Genomic DNA, 8,824 nt, shown 5'->3' with positions numbered 1-8,824 from the left:
CTTTTGAGTAGTGACACCATCATCCATATTGTGGGAGGGGCAATTAGGATGTAGTACTCATGAAACTATGGGAACTTGCTTGACTGCTGACTATATTGTTAACAAGTTAATTATTAGCTAAGGTCTGGAACTTGAGCAAGAGTTGTCAGTTTGGCCCAGTTGATGTAGATAGTGGAATTGCCCAAATTAAAGTCCCTGTTCCTTCCCTAATCAGTTCATCTATTTTCAGTTAAGGTTATGAATTTTTATGTCGCAGCACAGTGGCTTAGTTAGCATCAGTGTCTCAGCACTAGGGACCCAGGTTTGATTCTAGCCTCAGGCAACTGTATATGGAGTTAGCATATTCTCCCCATGTCTGCATGGATTTCCTTCCACAGTCCAAAGATGTGCAGGTCAAATGAATTGGCCATGGTAAATTGCCCATAATGTCAGATGCATTAGTCAGAAGGAAATGGGTCTGGGTGAGTTACTCTTCATAGGGTCAGTGTGGACTGGTGGGGCTGAATGGTCTCCCCACTCTAGGGGAAAATTTCTTTTTTTTGCCTACACTTAACTATGCCCATTATAGCTGCAGTAATCTTGCACTTATGCCCAAGTGTGCATCTTGGCTAAAATTGATTTTTACATGACCACTGTACAGAGCATGTGTTAAGTACTTGACCCATTGAACATGAGTTAGCTGTTATGATCCAATGGTTCTGCATTTTGCTGCCTTTTTTGAGGAAGACAATTTCAAAGACTGTTTTCTCCCCTTATGAGTGTCTTTTTAAAGTTTATGGGCCCAAGCTTGCTCTTCAATCAACATCCACTTGGTCAAGTCCCCTCAGCATCTTGCATGTTTCCTTAACTTGAGAGGATATCTTTACTCAAAGCAATTTGCTCACTTTAGATATTGGTCAAGCAAACCTTCCCTTAACTGCTTCAAGGCATTCATGCCTTCAGTAAGTACAGTGTCCTGTTCTGAAACTAATCACCTTATTTTCATTTGCAGTTGCAATAAAGCAATTCTTAATAGTTTTCCAAATTACTTGGTGTATTAGCCTTTACTGACTTGTGCATTAGAATACCCAGATCTCAGTTCTGTAACATTTTGCTATTTAGGTCATGTTTTCTTATTCCTTCTGCCAAAAAGGACAATTTTGCACTTTCCTGTAATGTATTCTCACCTGCCAGATTTTTGTCCATTTACTTGTATCCATTTGTCACCTTCTCATTCTTAACAATTTTCCTACCAAGCTCCCATAAGCAAATTTGCTTATCATAAGTTGGGTACCTTCCTATATCACTTTATATAAAAATTTTATATCTGAAGCCTAGCCCTCTAGATCCATTCATGACACCCTGCTAAGTTCGAAGATCTCTTTTCCTACTCTGGCTGTTTATTAGCCAACGTGTTGCCTTCTACACAGTGCTTTTTACCTTCTACAATAACCTTTGCCCGCATATAAAATGGATTTTGCTAGACTAAATGGCATAGGTTTTGTAGTTCCCCTTATCCGCAGCCCAAGGCCAAAAACTGAGTTACCTGAGATTTCTTTTCCAGAATGGAAGGACAGGATCCAGTTCAAGTTGTTAAATTTGCTTGAATCCTAGAGGTTGCAGGGTCCCTAAGTGGATGTTCAAGCTTGCATTGAGGCTCACTGAAATGAAAACCTTCAACAGATGTTGGGTAGGCAACTGGAAGCTAGGCATTTTTTTTGTAGGCAAAACATAAATGTTCTGCAAAATGGTACCCCCTCCTTCATCCCACTGTAGAGACCACATTGTAAGTAATGAATATAGGGGTAAACTGCTTCACCTGGAAGGTGTTTTAGGACTTGGATGGTGAGGAGGCTAAAGGGTGGTGGTTTATACTACTTTGATTGCCTCATGCTCTCCGTACCTTTTACATGTAACGGATGAGTGGAGCCAGAGGGAATGGTTCTTAGGAATAGGTGTCTGGTTGTGACTTCCTGTTGGAAGTGACAAATGGCAGCTTAAATCCTCTGGATGTGAAGGCTTGTGTGGCAGTCAGCAGGGTACCCTGCCATTGTTATGGGAGTTCTGTGGGGTTCTTCAGCTGAAGCTAAATATGTAAAGCTGTTCTGAGAAAGGAAGGTAGCTTTAAGTCTGGTTTTAAACATATTATTTCCAAGGTTTAGGGATAGTTCCAAATCTGAAGTCTTTAGGTTGTTTGAAGCATTAAAGTTAAGCTCTGTTATAAGGAGGCTAGCAGATTTGTTACTGAGTTAAACTGTTAAGTTTATGACCAAGCAAAATCTGAATACAATAGAGGTATCTTCGAAATTTTTTTGGTATAAAGATTTCAAATCACAACGCAAAATATCTCCAAGTTTGCAGCTGACATGACCAACTGCAAGGAAATGCAAGACAGATGAAACATTAAAGTGGATAAAAATGACTAATCTGCCTTCCTATTTTTGCAACCAAACTGGATATTATCTGGTGATTGCACCACTCCCTTCCCCAATGAAACCCGGGTCTCCTTGTACCCTAGTCACAAAGTTAGCATTGCCGCAGGTGGCTGGTGAACAAAGCAAATAGGATGTTGCTCTTCAGAGTGAGGATTTGAGTTGAGTGAGGATGTTTTTTGCAATTGTATGCTTTAGAGTAGTGCAGGTTTGGTCTCCTCATCTAAGGAAGGATGCTCTAGTTAGAGGAACTGCAGCAAAGATTCCTGGGGAGAGATTGGAGCAGTTAGGATTATATTTGCTAGGTTTAAGCAGGATGAAGGGATCTTGTAGAGCCACCTATATTTTTAAGAAAAATTCCAAAATGACTCGGCTGGCTGGCTAAACGCAGGAAGAATGTATCCAATGGCTGGGGCCCTTAGGCTGTGACCTGCCTCATACAATTTGAGATGAGATATTTCTTCAGTGGTGAATCAGATGTTTTTAAAAAATTGTTTTCCAGAATAAGTTAAATGACCTCAACATGAAAGGGTGTGAGGTGAACTAGGGACTGAGTATTGAATGATGGAGCAGGCTCAAGGGCTGAATGGTCCACTCTTTATTTAATTGTAAGAAAGGGGGAAGAACGAAGTTGTGTTTGGCATGGGAGTGTCTGGACTCTCCACTAGACTATAGAACGAAGCAAATCTACTCAATATTTAGGCCGACTGTGACATGGACAGCTGGCTCATTGCTGATTTCTTGTAATCCGGATCAACTTTATTAGGTTTTATTGACTAATGCTCAAATCTGCTTGCAAAATCAAACTAATATAGGACTGGTGAGGGCACTCTGCAGAGAGGGGGATCTTCTATTAGATGTGTGGACTGGATGTATTTGGGGATGCTTGTTACAGTTGAAACATCAGTGGGGTGGAAGGGGAGAGAAAAATTGGTTTAGTGGGGGTTTTTAGATTAGATTAGATTACTTAGTGTGGAAACAGGCCCTTCGGCCCAACAAGTCCACACCGCCCTGCCGAAGCGCAACCCACCCATACCCCTACATCTACCCCTTACCTAACACTACGGGCAATTTAGCATGGCCCATTCACCTGACCTGCACATCTTTGGAGTGTGGGAGGAAACCCACGCAGACACGGGGAGAATGTGCAAACGCCACACAGTCAGTCGCCTGAGGCAGGAATTGAACCCAGGTCTCTGGCGCTGTGAAGCAGCAGTGCTAACCACTGTGCCGCCCTTGTAGAATTCCTACAGTGTGGAATCAGGTCATTTACAATAAGTCCCCACTGACTCTCTGCAGCGTAAACCACCCACACCCATTTCCCTAACAAATACATCTAATCAACACATCCCTGAGCACTATGGGCAATTTAGCATAGCCAGTTCACATGACCTGCATGTCTATAAGACTGTGCAAGGAAACCCCTACAGGATGAATGTGCAAACTCCACACCGTCACTGGACTCTAGAATGGAACCCACGCCCCTACCACTATGGAGCAGCAGTGCTAACCACTGAGCCACTTTCAGTAACATGTTAAAACTGGTGGTGGTATTGGTACATAATCCTGTGGTAGCAGTGCAACACAGTCCATATAGATTAAAAATTCCAGTGTAGGTATTCAGCGTCAATGGCTGAAATGCTTAGTCTGCATATGCAAGTAGTGAAATGGAAGACTAAGAGGCCTCTCTTCCAATACTTCAGTTGCCCTGAATGCAGCAGACCAGTACTGCAACAGTTGGAGTAACAATGTTCACTTGCAGTTAAACCAGCAGGCCCGAAACATCTTCACATCACCCCTACATCTTGGAAATGACTGCCAGCTGACTCTGACCCCTTGGCTTCATAGTAGCCCACAAACCCACCAACACAGCAGCTAATGTACTTGAAAGACCCGATACAGACAACAAGCAAAACCAATGTCATTTACAAAATACTGTGCAAGAACTGTGACAAACAACCCACCAGGATACATGATCATCAACTAGCCACAAAACGACATGACCCTCTCACTAGTATCCTTACATATAAATAAGGAAGGACAATCCTTGGCCAAGCCAAACAGAGACCCGCACAAGAATTCCTCGAAGTGCAGCATTCCAACCGGAACACACACAACAAACACAATGACTTTGACCTCCTTTACCACCCCCTGAGAAAAGTAACAGGAAGTTTCATCACCACAGGAAATGACATCACCAACCCAAAGATATAAATAGAAAACAGGAACCATCAGCAATGTTTTGTCTGGAGGCCCACTGAAGATGTTACTTAATATGGTGATGAACAGTCTGAAAATGAACCTTGCAGCTCAGTGAGCAAACTTCAACCTGAACCACAAATCTTCTCAAAACTCGCTAACATTTGCCCATTTGTGTATCTAGTGATGAAATGATATCCCAGATTTCTTACAGATGAAGTTCTGTCAGAAAAGGGCAAACCAGAGGAAGTCTAGATCCCTCCGTTATTTATCAATTCTGTCTTCCAACAGCTGCTTACCATTATTTATTTGTTTTAGCAACATAAGGCAGTTGACTGGGGTGTATTTGGACAAAAAACAATTTAACATTGAACCCTGGGGCAGCACGGTGGTTTAGTGATTAGCACTGCTGTGTCACAGTGCCAGGGACCCGGGTTTGATTCCAGCCTCGGGTGACTGTGTGGAGTTTGCACCTTCTCCCCATCCCTGCATGGGTTTCCTCTGGGTGCTCCGGTTTCCTCTCAATCCAAAGATGTGCAGGTCAGGTGAATTGGCCATGCTAAATTGCCCATAGTGTTCAGGGATATGTAGATTAGGTGCATTCGCCAGGGTTAAATATAGGGGAGGGAAATGGGCCTGGTGGGTTACTCTTCGGAGGGTCGGTGTGGACATGTTCGGCCACAGGGCCTGATTCCACGTTGTAGGAATTCTGATTCTTCACATGAAGACTGATGCGCAAAATCCTGGTCAGAGAGGTATCTCTGAAAAGGTGAGAAGAATGCGAGATTTGCAGGCAGAATTCCAGAGTTTAAGACCAAGGCTGCTGAAGATGCAGCAGTTGGTGATGGAGCGAAGGAAATTGAGGATACTTCAGAGGCCAGATATGTAGAAGCATAGATGCATAGGGGAGATGTAGAGCAGGATGTGGAAGGAGTTGAAATCATGGAGGATTTGAACACAGGCTGACCAGGACAACTCAACAAAAAAAAAGCTCTCAGCTTTCTGCTTTCTTTTGCTGCTTGATTTCCTTCCTACCTTTGGAGAAAGATGTTCATATTCTAGGGCACATTGATATAAAATAAGAGAAGGTTTTGTGCGATTTTAAAAGCATGACGGTAGACCAGTTCCCAAGGATCTGATGAGATCTATCCCTGAATGCTGAGGGAGAAAATTGCTGGGGCCCTGTACCAAATCTTTGTACCCTCTTTAATGACAGGAGTAGTCTCAGACGTCTGGAAAATAGTTAACATTCTTTTGTGTTAGCAGAGCAACAGGGATAATCCAGGAAATTGCAGGCTGGTCTGTCTTCCATCAGTGGTGGGGAAATTATTGGAGAAGATTCTTAGGGACCTGATTGGAAAAATATAGACATACTAGCGAAAAGCAGCTTGACTCTATGGGGGAGCTCATACCTGACAAACCTGATTGAGTCTTTGACGAAGTGACAATAGATTAATGAGGGCTGGGCAATAGATGTCTACATCACATGGGATCTATGGTGAGCTGGTAAAATGGACACAGACCTGGATTAGGCAAGAGAAGATTGATCCTGTTCCACAGCTATCTGATGAAAGATAAGTGCTCCGAAACTAGTACTTCCAAATAAACCTTTTGGACTATACCTGGTGTGTGATTTTTAACTTTGTCCAACACCGTCACCTCTGCATCAATTCTTTTGCCAACAGCTTTAACAGTTAGAATAATCTGTCTCAACCCTATCTCCCAAGCCGCTCACACTCACTTCTATCCAAATCGAGGTGGATTCTGGGAGGAGTTGGCTCAGTCACCAGCGACTGCCTGGGGTGAAGAAAAGGGAGGCAAGTTATAGCGGAATGACCATTTTTGGAGCAGCCATTTTGAAAAGGGCTGCTTTGTGGTTGAAATGCTGCTAGAGGTTAAAGTGTAGGAAGGAAGTTATGATGTCTTTTGAGCAACTGAGCCGCAAATACGAGTTGCCCAGCAGAGACCTTTTCCATTTGACACCACTGTGTAACACACCCTGACCCCACTATACTGCACACCCTGACCCCAGTGTATAACACACCCTAACCTCACTGTTTAACACTCCCTGACCCCACTGTGTAGCACCCCATGACCCCACTGTATAACACACACTTGACCCTCTGTGTAACAGTCCCTGAACCCACTTTACAACACAGACTGACCCCACTGCATAACACACCCTGACCCCACTGTGTAACACAACTTGAGCACACTCTATAACACATCATGACACTAATGTGTAACACACCCTGACCAACCCCCCTGTATATGAAACCTTGACCTCACAGTATAACACACACTGATCCCACTGGATAACACATGCTGACCACACTGTGCAGCACACCTTGACCCCACTATGTAACATATCCTGTCCCCACTGTATAAAACACACCAACTTCACTGTGTAACACACACTGACCCCACTGCGTAACACACCCTGACCCCACTGTATAACACACCCTGACCACACTGTAAAACACACCCTGATCCCACTGTAAAACACACCCTGATCCCACTGTATACCACAGCCGAAACTAATGGAGTAAAACAACCAGGTCCACAATGTATAACACTCCCTGACCCCACTGTGTAACAAACCCTGACTCCACTGGATAATGCAAGCTGACCACACTGTATAACACACGCTGACCCCACTGTGTAACACAGCCTGACCCCACATACAATACACACTGACCTCACTGTGTACCACAGACTGACCCCACTGTACTGCACTCCCTGACCCCACTGTGTAACACTCCCTGACCTCACTGTGTAACACAACCTGATCTCACTGTGTAACACACCATGACCCCACTGTGTAACGTACTGTGTGTAATGCACGCTGACCCCACTGTATAACACACGCTGACCCCACTGTGTAACACTCACTGACCTCACAGTGTACCACAGACTGACCCCACTGTGAAACACTCCCTGACCCCTCTGTACTGCACACCCTGACCCCAGTGTATAACACACTCTGACCCCACTATGTAACACACCCTGACCCTGCTATATAACGCACCCTGACCCCACTGCGTAACATACCATGACCTCACTGTGTAACATAGCCTGACCCCACTATATAACGCACCCTGACCCCACTATGTAACACACCCTGACCCCACTGTGTAACACACCCTGACCCCACTATGTATCACACCCTGACCTAACTGTACTGCACACCCTGACCCCACTGTATTACACTCCCTGACCCCACTGTGTAACACAACCTGATCTCACTGTGTAACACACCCAGAACCCACTGTGTAACACACCCTGAACCCACTGTGTAACACTTCCTGACCCCACTGTGTAACACTCCCTGACCCCACTGTATAACACACCCTGACCTCACTGTTTAACACTCCCTGACCCCACTGTGTAACACAACCTGATCTCACTGTGTAACACACCCTGAACCCACTGTGTAACACACCATGACCCCACTGTGTAACATACCCTGACCTCACTGTGTAACATACCCTGACTTCACTGTATAACATACCCTGACCTCACTGTATAACATACCCTCACCCCACTGTACAACACACCATGATCTCACTGTGTACCACAGACTGACCCCACTGTGTAACACACCCTGACTCCACTGTATGAAACACCCTGACCCAACTGTTTAACACACCCTGACTCCACTGTATAAAACACCCTGACCCAACTGTATAACACACTCTGACCCCACTGTTTAACACACACTGACCCCACTGTTTAACACACACTGACCCCACTATGTAACACACCCTGACCTCACTGTGTAACACACCCTGACCCCACTATGTAACACACCCTGGCCCCACTGCGTAACACACCCTGACCCCACTGTGTAACACAGCTTGACCGCACTATGTAACACACCCTGACCTCACTGTATACCACACCTGACCTCACTCTATACCACAGCCTAAACTAATGGAGTAAAACAACCAGGACCACAATGTATAACATACCCTGACCCCACTATGTAACAAACCCTGACTCCACTGGATAATGCACGCTGACCACACTGTATAACACACGCTGACCCCACTGTGTAACACAGCCTGACCCCACATACAATACACACTGACCTTACTTTGTACCACAGATGACCCCACTGTGTATCACTCCCTGACCCCACTGTACTGCACACCCTGACCCCACAGTTTAACACATCCAGACTGCACTGTATAAAACACCCTGACCCAACTGTA

Source organism: Chiloscyllium punctatum, chromosome 4 (assembly GCF_047496795.1).
Source record: "Chiloscyllium punctatum isolate Juve2018m chromosome 4, sChiPun1.3, whole genome shotgun sequence".
Classification (NCBI taxonomy): Eukaryota; Metazoa; Chordata; class Chondrichthyes; order Orectolobiformes; family Hemiscylliidae; genus Chiloscyllium; species Chiloscyllium punctatum.
Note: the sequence above shows the minus strand (reverse complement) of the source record.